General features: G+C 44.3%; 1 protein-coding gene across 2 annotated transcripts in view; it reads left to right on the forward strand.

The window, feature by feature from the left end:
- Positions 1-11,584: 11,584 nt before the first annotated feature.
- PPP2R3A (protein phosphatase 2 regulatory subunit B''alpha) overlaps positions 11,585-16,423 on the forward strand; it is a 127,196-nt gene continuing 122,357 nt past the window's right edge. For both annotated transcript variants that reach the window (XM_070433463.1, XM_070433464.1), the window contains exon 1: positions 11,585-11,678. The gene's annotated coding sequence lies outside the window, so the exon portion shown is untranslated. The remainder of the gene's footprint in view (positions 11,679-16,423) is intronic.

The following is a 16,423-nucleotide window of genomic DNA, read 5'->3' on the forward strand; positions in this document are numbered from 1 at the left end:
GGATCTATAGAGGTTGGAACTGGAAAACCATTTGAATTCTCACACATTCCAAAGGGCCTGCCCAGATTCAGGATGTCTAAAGCAAAACACTTTGCCAACACAACAAGCTTCAGGATCATAAGGAGAAAACAACTAGCTGAGGATAGGTCTTGCAAATAAATAAACAAAACAAAGAGAAACCAACACAGAGTCCAAGCCCTGTGACTAGGGCTGGTTTTCATGGTTGGGGAGTTGCCTGCAACAGCTGGCTGGGCCAGGGAGGCAGAAATTTGAGTGTAGGAGTAAGAGAAGGGTGGGAGGCAGTGACAGGCAGCAGTTTTCAGGAGTCAAGTCTGCATTTGTGGATATCCCTCACACCCTTTAGTCTCCTTTTAAAACTTGCCTCAGAGGGGTTAATAAAAATGAACAGAACATGGTAATAGATGAGACAATTAAAAAATGTAAAATGTGGCCCTAACCGGTTTGGCTCCGTGGATAGAGGGTTGGCCTGCGGACCTCAGTGTCCCGAGTTCAGTTTGATTCTGGTCAAGACCAAGTACCTTGGTTGCAGGCTCCTTCCCAGCCCAGGCCCTGGTCTGGTGCGTGCAGAAGGCAACCAATCAATGTGTCTGTCTCACATCAATATTTCTCTCTGTTTTTCCCTCTCTTCCACTATCTCTAAAAAAATCAATGGAAAAATATCCTCAGGTGAGGATTAAAAAAAAAAAAAAAGTAAAATGTGGGCCCTCATTGGGTGGCTCAGTTCATTGGAGTGTTGTCCTGTACACCAAAAGGTTGTGGGTTCGATTTCTGGTAAGTGCACATACCTACCTACATTGTGGGTTCGATCCCTGGGATGTGTACATGAGGATAGATATTTCTTTCTCTTTCCCTTCCTCTCTCTCTCTCTCATCAATAAAAACATATCCTCGGGTGAGGATTTTTTTTTTTAAAAAAAGGTAAAATGTAAAAAGGGTGAAAATCTCACAGAACAGATATGGGATTCCATTAAGCCATGAACTCAGACGGAAAAAAAAAAAATCACATCCTTATTTTCACTAACCTATAACTGAAAATCTAGCACTTCCTTCTATTATAAGTGGAGGCAATATACCACAGCAATACTAGTACCAAGGACTTTGTCATCGATAGAATTCACAGATGTTTTCAATTAACTTTATGGTTGTTGCAAATACCTTGAAGTATCGTTTTTGCTCATCTTTACTTTTAAATTATGATAGCAGTTAAATTTGTCACTAGATCTTGATGCTTAATCTGTTTATAAAGAAGTGTATATAAATATACTACAAGTTGTTTTAATATTTTGTTAACTGTATTTCAATAATTGGCTTCCTTTGTGATGTTATGTATTTTATGAAATAGACTTTAGAACATTATTCCAAGAAGAGATCTATAGGCTTCATCAGACTGCCAAAGGGGTCTGGGTTGGAGGAAGGGTTAAAACCTTTTAATTAGTCAACTGGAGACAAGTTGGGGAAGTACAGAATCCCATCAACGCAAATCAAAAAGCATTTTAAAAAGGTTTTGGGGGGGGATAAAGGCAGAGAGGGTAAAGATATAATTTCAGGTATGTCTATGGATTATGCAATTCACTAGATTATGAACATGTTAATTTCTAGCTGAAAGGCACGGCCTTAGGAATTCTCATTTTTAAAAGCCAAACTATATAAGTAGGGATCTAGTTTGTCAGGAGGAATATATCTAGAAGGTTAACCTAGATTCAGTGTCCAGTGGATCTGGGTTACCCTAACCTCCAACAGGTAACCCAAATCTGTAAATATATTGCAGTCCCACAACTTGACCAAATAACTCATGTTAATTCAGTTGGATAAGTGTCCTTTCAACCCTGGGAAGGAAACTAGAAACAAAAATAGTAGAAGTTTTTTTTTTCTTTTATTGTCTAAAGTTTTACATATGTCTTCTTTTACCCCAATTGACCTCCCCACCGCCCAGCCATTCCCACCCTGGGCAAGCCCCCACTGCCCCAGTGTCTGTGTCCATTGGTTATGCTAATATGCATGCATACAAGTCCTTTGGTCGCCCTCTAACCCCCACTCCCCTACCATTTGTCTCTGGATCTATTCTTGTTCATCAAATTATGTTGATCATTATATCCCACATATGAGTGAGATCATGTGATATTTATCTTTCTCCGACTGGTTTATTTTGCTTAGCATAATGCTCTCCAGTTCCATCCATGCTGTTGCAAATGGTAAGAGTTCCTTCTTTTTTCACAGCGGCATAGTATCCCATTGTGTAGATGTACCACAGTTTTCTAATCCACTCATCTGCTGATGGGTACTTAAGCTGTTTCCAAATCTTAGCTATGGTAAATTGTGCTGCTATGAACATAGGGGTGCATATATACTTTCTGATTGGTGTTTCTGGTTTCTTGGGATATAATAATAGAAGCTTTTATAGGCAACTTTCACTTAACCAAATCATTCCAGTGGTTCTCAACCTTCTAGGCCTTTAAAACAGTTCCTCATGTTGTAGCCCCCAACCATAAAATTATTTTCGTTGCTACTTCATAACTGTAATTTTGCTACTGTTATGAATCGTAATGCAAATATCTGATATGCAGGATGGTCTTAGGCGACCCCTGTGAAAGGGTCGTTTGACCGCCAAAGGGGTCGCGACCCACAGGTTGAGAACCGCTCCATTAGACCAACTTTCTCCATTCTTTCTGTAAAACCTACCAACTGGTTCCAAGACACACTGAGTACTTGCAGCCAGTGGATTTCTCTCTAGTGTACTGGCACTTTCTCAAAATTCAATAATAAGGAAACAATTAAAAATGGTCAAAAAAAAACCCCACCCAATTATTAAGGCCTACTAGAAAGCTGTCCCTATGACAATACCAAACAGTAATCAAAACTGTGTTATTGACAGAGGGACAGCCAAATAGATCAATGGAACAGAAGGAGAACCTAGAAATAGAGCCATACAAATATATCCAACTGATATTTTTAAGCAGACTTCATTTTTTAGAACAGTTTTTGATTTACAGAAAAATTAAGCAAATAGTACAAAGAATTCTCATATACCCTGCACCAAGTTTCCTTCATTATTAACATCTTGAATAACATTTATTTAAATATATTTCAATAAATGGTGCTATAACAATGGGACATCCATAAGCAAAAAATAAAATAGCAACAATAAAAACATAAATGAACCTCAACTCAAAACTCATAACCTGTTTTAAAAAAATAACTCAAAAATGAATCATGGATGTGATATAAAATATAAAGCTATAAAACTTAGGAAAAACAACATAGTAGAAAATCTTCAAGATCTAGGACTAGGCAAATAATTCTTAGATTTAACACCAAAAGCATAATTCATGAAAGGAAAAATTTATAAATTGGACCTCATCAAATTTAGAAAATTTTACTCTGAAAATAAACAAAAAACAAAACCCTCTATTAAGAGAAAAAAAGACAAGCTACTACAGACTGGGAGAAAATATTTTCAAACCACATAACCAACAAAGGACTAGTATCTAGAATGTATAAAGAAATCGAAAACTCAACAGTGAAAAATAATCTAATTAAAAATGGGCTAAAGACATGAACCGACATTTCACCAAAAAGGATAAACAGATGGCAAATAAGCACATGAAAAGATGTTCAATGTCATTATCCATTAGGGAAATAAAATTTTAAGCACAGTGACCTATCACTACACACAAAAAAATGAAAACATGTTCACTCAAAAACCTGTACATGAAGTTCCTAATAGTTTTTTTTCATAATAGCTCCAAACTGTAAACAACCCAGTGTTCTTCAACAGATAAATAGTCAAATAAATTGTGGTACATTCATACCATGGGATATTATTCAGCAATTAAAAAGGAACAAACTAAAGATACATGCAACAACTTGGATGAATCTCCAGAGAATTATACAGAGATCATAGGTTCCCAGGAGCTGGGACTGGGAAAGAAGGAGAAGGGATTGTCTACAAAGGAGAAACTCAAGGGAATTTTTTTTTTTAATAATTAGATCTTTATTGTTCAGATTATTACATTTGTTCCTTTTTTTCCCCCCATAACTCCCCTCCTCCCAGTTCCTACCCCACCCTCCGCCCTCACTCCCCACCCACTGTCCTCATCCATAGGTGCATGATTTTTGTCCAGTCTCTTCCCGCATTTCCCACACCCCTTCCCCACCCCCAAGCATAGTCAGTCCATTCCCTTTCTATGTCCCTGATTCTATTATAATCACCAGTTCATTCTGTTCATCAGATTATTTATTCACTTGATTCTTAGATTCACTTGTTGATAGATGCGTATTTGTTGTTCATAATTTGTATCTTTACCTTTTTCTTCTTCTTCCTCTTCTTAAAGGATACCTTTCAGCATTTCATATAATACTGGTTTGGTGGTGATGAACTCCTTTAGCTTTTCCTTATCTGTGAAGCTCTTTATCTGACCTTCAATTCTGAATGATAGCTTTGCTGGATAAAGTAGTCTTGGTTGTAGGTTCTTGGTATTCATCATTTTGAATATTTCTTGCCACTCCCTTCTGGCCTGCAAAGTTTCTGTTGAGAAATCAGCTGACAGTCGTATGGGTATTCCCTTGTAGGTAACTGATTTTCTTTCTCTTGCTGCTTTTAAGATTCTCTCTTTGTCTTTTGCTCTTGGCATTTTAATTATGATGTGTCTTGATGTGGTCCTCTTTGGATTCCTTTTGTTTGGGGTTCTCTGCGCTTCCTGGACTTGTAAATCTATTTCTTTCACCAGGTGGGGGAAGTTTTCTGCCATTATTTCTTCAAATAGGTTTTCAATATCTTGCTCTCTCTCATTTTCTGGCACCCCTATTATTCTGATGCTGGTACGCTTGTAGCTGTCCCAGAGGCTCCTTACACTATCTTCATACTTTTGGATTCTTTTTTCATTTTGCTTTTCCAGTTGGGTGTTTTTTGCTTCCTCGCATTTCAAATCTTTGATTTGATTCTTGCGCTCCTCTGGTCTGCTGTTGGGAGTCTGTATAATATTCTTTATTTCAGTCAGTGTATGCTTACTTTCTAGTTGGTCCTTTATCATACCATCGAGGGTCTCATTAGATTTCCTGTACAACTCATCAAGTTTATCGACAACCTTTAGAAGCCTCTTGAGAGACCTCAAAAGTGTGGTTTTGAATTCAATATCCAGTAGCCTGTTTCTTTGTCTTGGCATTTTTTTATGCTTCGCTGTGTCGATAGAGTGGCTTTCCGTGTTAAGTGTACCAATTACCTGACACTCTTGGTGCACCCCCTTGTGGTCTCTGTGAGCAGTCTTGTAGTCAAGCCTTGATTGTTGTAGATAATTACTACTTGACCTTCAGGCCAGCTGGCTGTGAGAATCAGCTGTGCTTGCAGTGGGAGAACTTCTGTCCTCTAGGGAGGTGCTAATCTAGCCTTTGCCTGAGGCTATCCAGCAAATGGCTCTGTGCAGGGCTTGGGTAGGGCGGGTCCCACAGGATCAACAGGGCGGAGGAGGGAGCAGTTATGGCTGCTCTCAGTCCGTCCCCAGGGGCTCTGCCTCTCTGTCCCAGCAACCGCTGCAACCCTCGGAGGGACCGAAGCCAGACAGTCCCGCTTCTCCCGTTTGAGTCTGGGTCCCTAGAGACTCGCCCGGATCTGGAGCTCAGAGTCTGAGGCTCCCTCCGGATTGAAACAGTCAACCGTGCCCTCAGCCACCAGCCCGCACTGCGTGCACTCCGCACCTTAGTATTTTACTTCAGCACTGCGCCTCCTCTGATTCTCGGTTCCTCCTAGTTGTAGAACTTCCACTCAGCCAGCCTTCCTGTGGTTCTGGATGATGTCTGTTCAGTCTTTTAGTTGTATTTTTGAAGTGGTTGTTCGAGGCAGCAAACTCCCACGTTAACCTATGCCACCATCTTGGTTTCTCCTCAAGGGAATTTTTATTATGATTGCACAGCTCTGTGAATATATAAAAACCATTGAATTTTGCATTTTAAATAGGAGAATTATATAGTATGTGAATTATGTCTTAATTAAGCTGTTTCAGAAGGATGGAAGAAAGGAAGGTCACATTATTTATCAAAATGTTTTTTGTCCCCATCTCTTTCCTTTGGAGAGTTCATTTACACAGATATAGGGTGTTCCAAAAAAAAAAAATGTATGTACACACTTTAAATGACTACAAAGGCAGTGATTATTAAAATACATTTCATTTTCAAAACTGTGCTATCAGCTGTTAAAGTGTGTATACATTTTTGGGGGACAATTGTCCCACAGGTCATTCATGCTCTTCTTATTTTTTAAACCTTTTTTTCCTGTGTATTCTTTATTTCGGTTACTTTCTATTGGTATGAGTTTAACTTTACTAATCTTTTCTTTGGCAATGTCAAATTTGCCATTAATACTACCAACACTATATTTGAACATTGTAATCTACCACTCTAGAAATACAATTTGGGTCTTTTTTTATATCACCCATGTCTCTGCTTAACTTTGTGAATGGTTAGGATAGAGTTATAGTAACTGTTTTAATGTCCCTGTCTGCTAATTCTAACTTATGTGACAGTTTTGTTTTAGATTGATTGACTTTTCTTTTTACTATGGATTGCATTGTCCCAAATCTGATAGTTTCTAGTTCTAATGTCACTTTATAAGGGATATAAAGGTAGAAGAATATGCTAAACAACATCTCAGGGATGCAATCAGCAAAATGCAGAATGTGAGAAGCTTTACAGGATAAGCAATCAATTTCTTCAACTTATAAAGTACAAGGAAAGAAAGAGGTTTTACAGATTTTAACCAAATGCAATGTGAGGACCTTGTTTGGGTCCTGATATGAAAATAAACTATATAAAACATTTATGAAAAAATTGGGAAAATTTGAACACTAACTAGATATTTTAAAATTGTTAATTTTTAAAGCCATTTTAGTGATTTTGTGGGTGTTTTAAAAAGTAGACCATATTGTTTGGGTGAAATAATATGCTGCTTGTAGTTTGCTTCAAAATAATCCAGAAGGTGAGGTACAGATGGAACAAATTTGCCATAAGGTGATAATTGTTGAAATTGAATAATGAGCACATAGTAATTTATTATATTATTCTCTCTACTTTTGCAATACTTGACATTTTTCCATAATTTAAAAAAAATCCTTTTTTCTTTTCTGAGAAGAATTACCCTACTTTCTCCCTACACCTAATCGTGCTCGTTCTCCTACCGTTCAAACAAATTAAAATTTCATTTATTGACAATTTTTCTCCCTAATTTGGCTTAGACTCTTGAGAGCAAAGATTGTGTCTCACTCATTTTCTGCTCTTTGTATTTCCACCACCAACCAGAGAGCCAAAGTGCTCACTACATGATGGCAAACTGATAGCTCTCTAGCTACAATTCACCAATGTGCTCCTGATAAAGAGGCTGACCCCATCGCATAAAATCAAATTTCCAGTTAGGTCTTGTGTCCTTTATAGAAATGTATTCCAAAGGAGCCTAAGAAGTCCTAATGTAAAAACTCAGGCAGTAAAACTGTCAAGACAAACCAGGAATCCAGCAGGGATTGGCCGGGTCAGCAGTACTGAATTGCTTTATAGTTAACTGTGTATTTCTCAAGTAAGCATTGCCCTGTGACCTTTGGAAAGTTCTTCTGTCCTGCCCCGCCTTTCTCATGAGATGGCTCGAAATCTTGTGAACCCCGAGAAGGAATATATCTGCCAAAGAGGATTCTTCCTGGTTAATTGAGCCTCAAATCATAACCAGAGTCTGGCAGCCATTGCTGACGGAGGCCTCTCATGTACACTGTATATCAGGGAAAAGTCACAGACTGAGCTGCCAAGCCTCCTGCATTGAGTTGCTGCTGAGCAAATCTCTGTAAAAGAGTTCCTAAAATCGTCTCTCAATCAATGGGCTGAGACCTGCCCCAATCAATCAGAGCTTGGAAACTATATTCTCATTTGCATCTTTACTGACTAATCCCAGCAGCTCCATAGCTACCAATCAGGATAATGCTATTTGGACCAATCAAACTGCAAAAATGTGGATTCTTCATTTGCATAAAAATAGACCAATCAGGGACCAGGGCGGGTGCTTTGTCTATAAAAGTCAGCCTCCCCTTTGTCTCAGGGTTTCCACCAGAGGCTGCTCTGTCCCATTTGCAGGCATTTTACTTGAATAAAGGTTCTTCTTTTACTGCATCCTAGATTGGGGGACTCTTGTTGGCATTAGATTGGTGGCAACAAACTTTTGTTGGCAGTCTCAAAGAAGATACCATAATGCATTTGAAAGGGCTTTTTTAAAACTGGAAAGCAGTATAAAGTTTAAGGTACAATGGCCTCTTTCCAAAGCATCAAGTCATCTCACAGAACTCATCATTTTAGCTATTAGAAGAATTGACCTTGGATGAAATTGTTCAGCAGGCAAAACCTGTTTTGTAGATATATATATATATATATATATAAAATCTTCTTCCCTTTCACTATAAATACACACACAGCACCTACTTTGTGCTAGGTGCTAGTGACACAGTGAGGATAGTCCAGGTGCCCAGAACCAGTCTTCACAGGCCATCTACTCCTTGGCTCTTCTCCCATCCCCCACCTCTAGGTGCTCCTTACTCATGCTGTTCAGTCTCATGATTGATTAATTTATTAAGTTATTTACATGCATATATATATATATATATATATATATATATATATATATATTTACTAGAGGCCGGGTACATGAAATTCATGCACTGGGGGGGGGCGCATCAGCCCCGCCTGCAATGTCTGGCAGTCTGGGGAGCCCCTGGGGGATGTCCGGCAGCCGTAGTCTGACTGGCTGGCCCTGCCCTGCCACCTCCATCGCCCCTCCACTGCCCCCATCATCAGTCCCCTCCCTCTGCCTGCTGGCATGTGCCTTGGCTGGCCTGGCTCTGCTTGCTTGTGGGCCCCAACCCGGGCCTACAGGTCATTCAGCCATTCGGTGGATTTGCATATTATCCTTTTATTATATAGGATTATATAGATTATTTATCTTTTTAATTGAGAATTAATTGGAGGTTCCTAATTCTGGGAAAATTTCCATTTTACCAATGTGTTCCTGAAGAGCACATAATTGTGGACAGGTGGTCTTTGCGTTCCTGTGACCATTAGGAGGAGGACAATTTTATTTTTTTTAATATGTTTTATTGATTTTTCTTTACAGAGAGGAAGTGAGAGGGATAGAGAGTTAGAAACATTGATCAGCTGCCTCCTGCACACCCCCTACTGGGGTTGTGCCCGCAACCAAAGTACATGCCCTTGACCGGAATTGAACCAGGGACCTTTCAGTCCGCAAGGCGAAGCTCTATCCACTGAGCCAAACCGGTTAGGCAGGAGGACAATTTTAGGAGGCCCTTCCCAGGCTGTGTCTTCCTGGCTTTTGAGGAGGGTTTTTTGTTTGTTTGTTTTGTTTTTTCAATCAGACCATTTTACTCGGTGTTAATTGGGAAAGGGGTATCTACACTAATAAAAGAGAAACATGGTAATTAGCATACGACCGCTACCCTTCCCATTGGCTAATCAGTGAATATATACAAAGTAACTGTCAGCCAAGATGGCGGCCGGCAGCCAGGCAGCTGATGCGAACAGGGAGGCTTGCTTCCTTCAGTGACAGAGGACTCCAACGTTCCCCGCCGGCCTCTGAGCTTCAGTTGGAAACATAGTAACATTTATAGAAGATAAACAAAAGCCCAGAAACCTCCTGTCAGTCAGCCGGGATCTCAGAGCTGGAGTCGCAACATTGTTTCGAATACAGAAAACAAAGGCCAGAAACCTGCTTTCAGCCGAGCCTCAGAGAGAAAGCCGGCTCTCAGCTCCAGTGACAGGCATAGAAGGTAAATAAATGTCAGAATAAAAAAAAAAAAGAAAAAAAGGAGAGGTTTGGAGCTTTAGTCGTCCGCCAGCCTGAAAACGGCCCTCAGCCCCTCACCCAGACTGGCCAGGCACCCCAGTGGGGACCCCCACCCTGAAGCAACAAGATGGCGGCTAATTTGCATACTGAAGGCGGGGGGGCAGCAGGCAAGGCTGTCTGCGGTCTGGGACCTGGATCTGTGACCCTGCCGGGCGGGATCAGCAGAGCCGTGAGGCCTCCCGGCACCGGGATCAGCGTGACAGGGGGCAGCGCCCAAACCCCCTGATCGCTCTGCAGCTCTGTGTGTGACAGGGGGCAGCGCCCAAACCCCCTGATCACTCTGCAGCTCTGTGTGTGACAGGGGGCAGCGCCCCAACCCCCTGATTGCCCTGCAGCTCTGTGTGTGACAGGGGGCAGCGCCCCAACCCTGATCAGCCCTGCTCTGTGGGTGATAGAGGGCGGCGCCCCAACCCCCTGATTGCCCTGCAGCTCTGTGTGTGACAGGGGGCAGCGCCCCAACCCGCCCCCCACGGGCCCTGCTCTATGTGAGACGGGGTAGAGCCATACCTCCCCATCGGCCCTGCCCTGAGTGTGACAGTGGCGGCGCCCCAACCTCCTGATCGGCCCTGCTCTGTGTGTGACAGGGTGTGGCGCCCCAACTGCCCCCCCCCCCCACGGACCCTGCTCTGTGTGTGACAGGGGGTGGTGCCCCAACTCCCCTATTGGCCCTGCTCTGTGCGTAACAGGGGGGAGCTCCTCAACCCCCTGATCGGCCCTGCTCTGTGTGTGACAGGGGGCAGCGCCCCAACCCCCTGATCGGCCCTGCTCTTTGCGTGGCAGGGTGTGGCGCCACAACCTCCCCATCGACCCTGCCTTGAGTGTGACGGGGCAGTGCCCCAACCCCCCAATCGGCCCTACCCTGAACGTGACTAGGGGTGGCATCGCAACCTCCCCATCCGCCCTGCTCTGTGCATGACGGGGCGGCGCCCCAACTCCCCAATCGGCCCTGCTCTGAGCCTGACCAGGCGCTGCACCTAGGGATTGGGCCTGCCCTCTGCCACCCAGGAGCAGGCCTAAGCCAGCAGGTCATTATCTCCTGAGGGGTCCCAGACTGCAAGAGGGCACAGGCCAGGCTGAGGGACCCCCCCTCCCCCCCCCCCCAGTGCACAAATTTTTGTGCACCGGGCCTCTAGTGTCTCAATAATTGATTAAGTTGTGCATTGGTTTTATATGGCTTTCTGTATTTGTGTTATATCGAACAATATAACAGTTAAAAATAAGTATCTCTTCCAACTGGTTCCCTACTTCACAAAGAAAACTGGCGCAAGTGCGGGCCACTGTGAGGGTCGGAGTGACCCCCGAATACCCAGTCAGTCAGAGGCAGGGCTACCCTTCCCGTTGCCTCCGGCCTCCAAGGAACCATCTAGTCTGCTGGAGGAGGGCCAAACAACCAATGACGATAACAATAATGATAATAACAATCAGAATAACAGCAAATGCGTGAGACTCGCACCTCCAAATAATAGCAAATACTCCTAATAGCCGTCCCCGCGGAGCCGCGCAACAGGGGACTGCACCCGCAGCGGCGGCGGCGGCGGCCCTCGCAGCGCCCCTGGCGGCCCCCTTCCTGGCTGGGGTCCGCCGGGCGGGGCGGGGCGGGGCGCGGCGCGGAGCCCGCGGCCGAGGGTGGGACGAGGGGGACGGAGGGGCCGGCGGGCGGCTGGGCGGGGCGCGCTCGGGCCTCAGCTCCTCACGCGCCGCCGCGCTCGCAGCTTCACCTCCCGCGCCGCCGGGAGCCTTGGCGGCCAGCAGCCTCCGGAGGAGCCGCGGGCACTGAGGTAGGCGCGGGGACGCCCGCCGCGCGGCCTGCAGCCCTAGCGCCCCGGCCCTGCCGGAGGGTAGTGGCGAGGCCGGGGGGGCGGTCCGCGGAGGCCCGGGCGGGCGGGGCCGGAGCCGAGGGGCGGGGACCGGCCTGGCCGGAGGGGTCGGTGCGGTCGCGCTGCCCTGGCTCGGCGGGCGGAGCTGTGGAGGTCGGGGTTCGAGGCGGGGCGGGCGCCTCTGCACGCCCAGCTCGGTCCCGGGAGGCGTGGAACCCGCCGACCCCGGGGGGCGCCCACCGAGGAGGGAAGGCGGCGGGCGGCCTGTTCCCTCCCACTTGCCGGGCTCCTAGGCCAGTCCGCCCGCGCAGCCCTCGGGACCTCGTTCACCGGAAAGCTTGGCAGAGAAACCCGGGCCAACGTTTCGGAAGAACTGAGAGTCACGTCGTTCGGCGCCGAGGCTGTATTTTCCTTCCCCGCCCCCTGCCCAACCTCGGCCCGACTTGGCCAAAGAAGGATGTGTCACCAGCTCGGGGCCTCGGGCGGGAGCCCCGGCCCGGCTGGGAGCGGGAGCACCTGAGACAAAGGTGACCGGAGGCCGGCCGGCCGGCCGGACCCCGGCCCAGCCCTGCCGCCGCCCGCGGGCCGCGCCGGTGGGTCTCCCCGCTTCCCTCGCCGTCCCGGCCGCCGCCTCCGAGGGGCTTGCTCCGGGGGGACCGCTCGATGGAAACCAGCTGGCCGCGCTCGCGGTTGATGTTGCATCTGAACTCGGTTATGCTCACATTACTGTTCCCCAGCCTCCGACTCTGGAAGAGCTTTAAGGAAACGTTATCCCGCTTTCGTGGTCAGCCAATGTAAGGGAGGCTAAATGGCTGTTTGTAAATTATAAGGTATTTTCTTATTAGGAAACGGCCTGACAAGCACGAAATAAAAATTCTTAACACGTAAGCAAAAACGTGATTTGTGGTGCCGTCCGAAACCGAGGAAGTGTTCCTCCCCCAATCATTCGTGTACAAACCAGCCCCCCCCGCCCCCCCCCCCCCGCAAACCTTTGGTGCCAGGCATTTTTTCCTTTGTTCTTCATTAGTTTCAGTCCTCAGTTTCTTGTAAACAGAGCACCCAGTGCTGAGACCCTGAGAATTGCCATACTAGGTCAGAAGCATGTGCATCCAGCACAGTAGGCAGCAGGCTTGTGTTGTGGTGAAACTCTTTTCTTCCTTGATGATGCCATTAAAAGACTCTCTTTTTCTTTCCTTTCGGTAGTATCCATGACTGTCAGTGAAAGCCTTTTAAAAACCTGTAGACCCTTCCTAATTTATACATACAGTTCATTCACATTTATTGTATCCAAATGGCTCTCCTATCCTCTCTGGCAGAGAATTAACTTACAACATGAGATACTTGTGGGGGGGAAACTTGGATCTTTTTAATAAATCTGAGAGCTCAGAAAGTGAGGGCAGGGGAAACAAAAGTTCCGTCTTTTAAAAACAGAAAATTTTACCAGGACTAACCTGGTTTTTGGGTTCAAAAATAGCTTTATCCATTAACAACCTGAGTATTCATAAGTATTTGCATATTTTTTAAATGCAGCTTGACATTCTGGAGTGTGCAGGGGCTATCAGACTTTTATCCTGGGATGAATTAATATGGGCTTAATGTTTAGCTGAAACCAGCTGCCCTAAGAGAATGAAACTTTTGTTTCAACAAGGGAATAAAGTTGATGAGTAATTTGGGAGTGTGGGGTACTACAGAGGCACCTGTTCAAGCTATACGCTGCTTTTGAGCTCTTCAGAGGCTCCTCATTTTCTCTGGCAAACAATCTCCAGGGACATGGCCCCCACCACCTTTCAATATGCAGATAATATTATGTATATTTTCCCTCTGAAATTTCTTGACATATGTCCTCCTCCCCCCTCCCTCCTAAAAATAAACTCCACCACCTAGAGTAGAATTGATAGCCCTTTGGGGCATTATCATTCTCTTTCTGAATGAAAGGGGTTTTTTTCCCTGGGACTATTGACATTTGGACCAGATAGTTCTTTGTTGTGGGGGGTTATGCTGTGCATTATAGGATGTTTAGAAGCATTCCTGACCTCTACTTAATGGAAACCAGTATTGCCTCTCATTTGGACCAGATAGTTCTTTGTTGTGGGGGGTTATCCTGTGCATTATAGGATGCTTAGAAGCATTCCTGACCTCTACTTAATGGAAACCAGTATTGCCTCTCACCCCCCTAGTTGTGACAGTTAAAAATGCCTCCAAACATTGCCAGCAGTCCCCTGGGAAAGCCCATGTTATGTCCACCAGAGAACCACTGTTCTAAACAGACTGCAACCTTAACACCAGTGACCCTACATTGTCCTCATTTGCTTATGTGTTGATTTTATCTACTATGCTAAGCTTGAGGGCAGGAGCAGTCTTACTCATGTATTTAACAAATGCCTGAGGAAGGGCCTTTTTTGCCAGCCAGACACTATTTAGGTAAAAAACAAAAACAAACCAAAAAAAAACCTGATGTGGTCTTTGCTCTCCTGGACATTGCAAGCTAAAGAGTGACAGATGCATGAATGTCTAATGATAGTTACCTCATTACAATTGTGATAAATTCTGGGAGAAGTACAGGGTGCGTTGAGTACATAAAACAGGGGTCCTGACCTAGTTTGGAAACTAGGAAATTTTTCTTTGGAAACGAACTTTAAGATGAGTTGTACTCTGAAGGATAAATAGAAGTTATAAGGTGAAGCTTAGAGAGACCACATTCCTACAGAATCAACGGGACCTTTCTGGGAATTCCGAGGCCAGTGTGGCTGGAGCATAGAGAGTCATAGGAGCAGGATGATATAAAATGAAGCTGGGGAAAGTAAGTGAAGGCTACCTCAGGCACAGTTCTCAGTTCAGTCTGCTCATTAGAACCACAAGAAGAACTTAAACTAGCGCTGGGCCATTCTCCAATCAGAATGTCTGCCGTGGGACTACTCCTTCCCTAATTGCCATTTTCCCCCACACCTTCCAAAGCGGTAACCACTGCTACTAGTTTCCAATAACTTACTGTAACAAACAGCTGGGACTCAGGTGGTAGCAGAGGAAAGGGTAAGAAGATGGACATAGGATATATATTTAGGAGGCATATATCTAAACAAATGGCATTCAAGCAAATGCATATTCTTCTTTCCTCCTGTTGTTTACCAGAATGGTAGCATACTAACATTATTCTGTTCTCTGAACAATGTCTTAGAAATCTTTCCATTTCAATATATAGTTTCCTTATTCTTTTGAATGACTGTAATATTCTATTGCATGGATATACCACAGGTTATTTAACCACTCTTTGATGGACATTTAAATTGTTTCCAATAATTTACCATAACAAACAGTACTATGCTTATACCAGTTTCTGTGTGTGAATATATTTGTAAGATAGATTCCTAGAAGTGGAATTGTTGAGTCAAATGTATACACACACACACACAGTTGTAAATATTTGTGTTTGTAAAAGATCACTCTGGTCAAATTGGAAAAAAGGGTTTAGAAGGAAATGAGTGAATGTGGGAGACAACTGACCCTGATTAAATTGTGTGCTATAGAATAAATTGTGTCCCCCCAAAATTAATATTTTGAAGCCCTAATCCCCAATGGACTATATTTGAAGATAGTCTTTAAGAGGTAATTAAGATTAAATGAGGTCATCAGAACGAGACCCTAACCTGATAAAATTGGTGGCTTTATAAGAAGAGTAAGGAGAAAAGGCCGTGTGAGTACAGTGAGAGGCCAAGAAGAGACTCCTCACTAGAAACTGACCCTGCTGGATGTTGATCTCGAAATTCTATAAATTTATGTTGTATAAACCACCCAATCTATGGTATTTTGTTATAGCAGCCTGAGCCAACAAATACACTGTGGAAAAGTAGGAGAGAAAAGATGGTAGCTGGGATTATGATGATAGCAGAGGAGATGGAGAGAAGTAGATGAATACAGGAGATATATTTGGCATAATTGATAGGATTTGATTACTGATATGGCACAAGCCATGGGAGGGAGAAATAAAGTGTGAGGATGACTCCCTGAGTCAGGCTTGCCCAACCAGGAGAATGGTGGAGGAGTTGTTGCCTGAGACAAAGAACACTGGAAGGATAAGTAGTGTTAAGGCGGGTTTAAATCAGATTTCACTTTGGGACTGGTGAGCCCCTCAAGTGGAAATGTCATATAAGCATTTGATAATTCAGATCGATAGCCCAGAGGAATGGACTGAACTGGGACACAAGTTTTTTAGGTGTAAATTGAAAGGTGTGGATGGAATTACCAAGGGCAATGGGTTGCAAACCTGTAGCCCACAGCTAAATCAGGCTTACAGATGTGTTTTGTTTTTCCAATACAATGGTTTTTGTTGTTTAATTTTGAGTTAGTTGCCAATATTTTGTTGGTTTTTTGTTAATACTCACCGGAGGATATTATTTTCCATATTTTTGTTTGTTTTGTGGTTTTTTTGTGTTTGGGTTTTTGTGGTGTTTTTTTTTAGGGAGAATGGAAGGGAGGGAGGGAAGGAGAGAGAGACTGACAGACATCAATTGATTGGCTCCCCAATGCATCCCGACTGGGGCCAGGAATCAAACTAGCAAACCAGGCACATGCCCTTGACTAGGAACCTGAGATCCTTTGATGCATGGGCCGACACTCTTTGCCAGTAATTTAAAATCTGAAGATTTCCCATGAAAATCCAGATTTGGGATTTTTCTTTATAAATGAGAAGATGTGGCTCTACTGAGCCA

This window comes from Myotis yumanensis, unplaced genomic scaffold (genome assembly GCF_028538775.1).
Source record: "Myotis yumanensis isolate MYYU_CA2020_CCGP unplaced genomic scaffold, mMyoYum1.0.hap1 SCAF_14, whole genome shotgun sequence".
In the NCBI taxonomy this organism is placed as follows: domain Eukaryota; kingdom Metazoa; phylum Chordata; class Mammalia; order Chiroptera; family Vespertilionidae; genus Myotis; species Myotis yumanensis.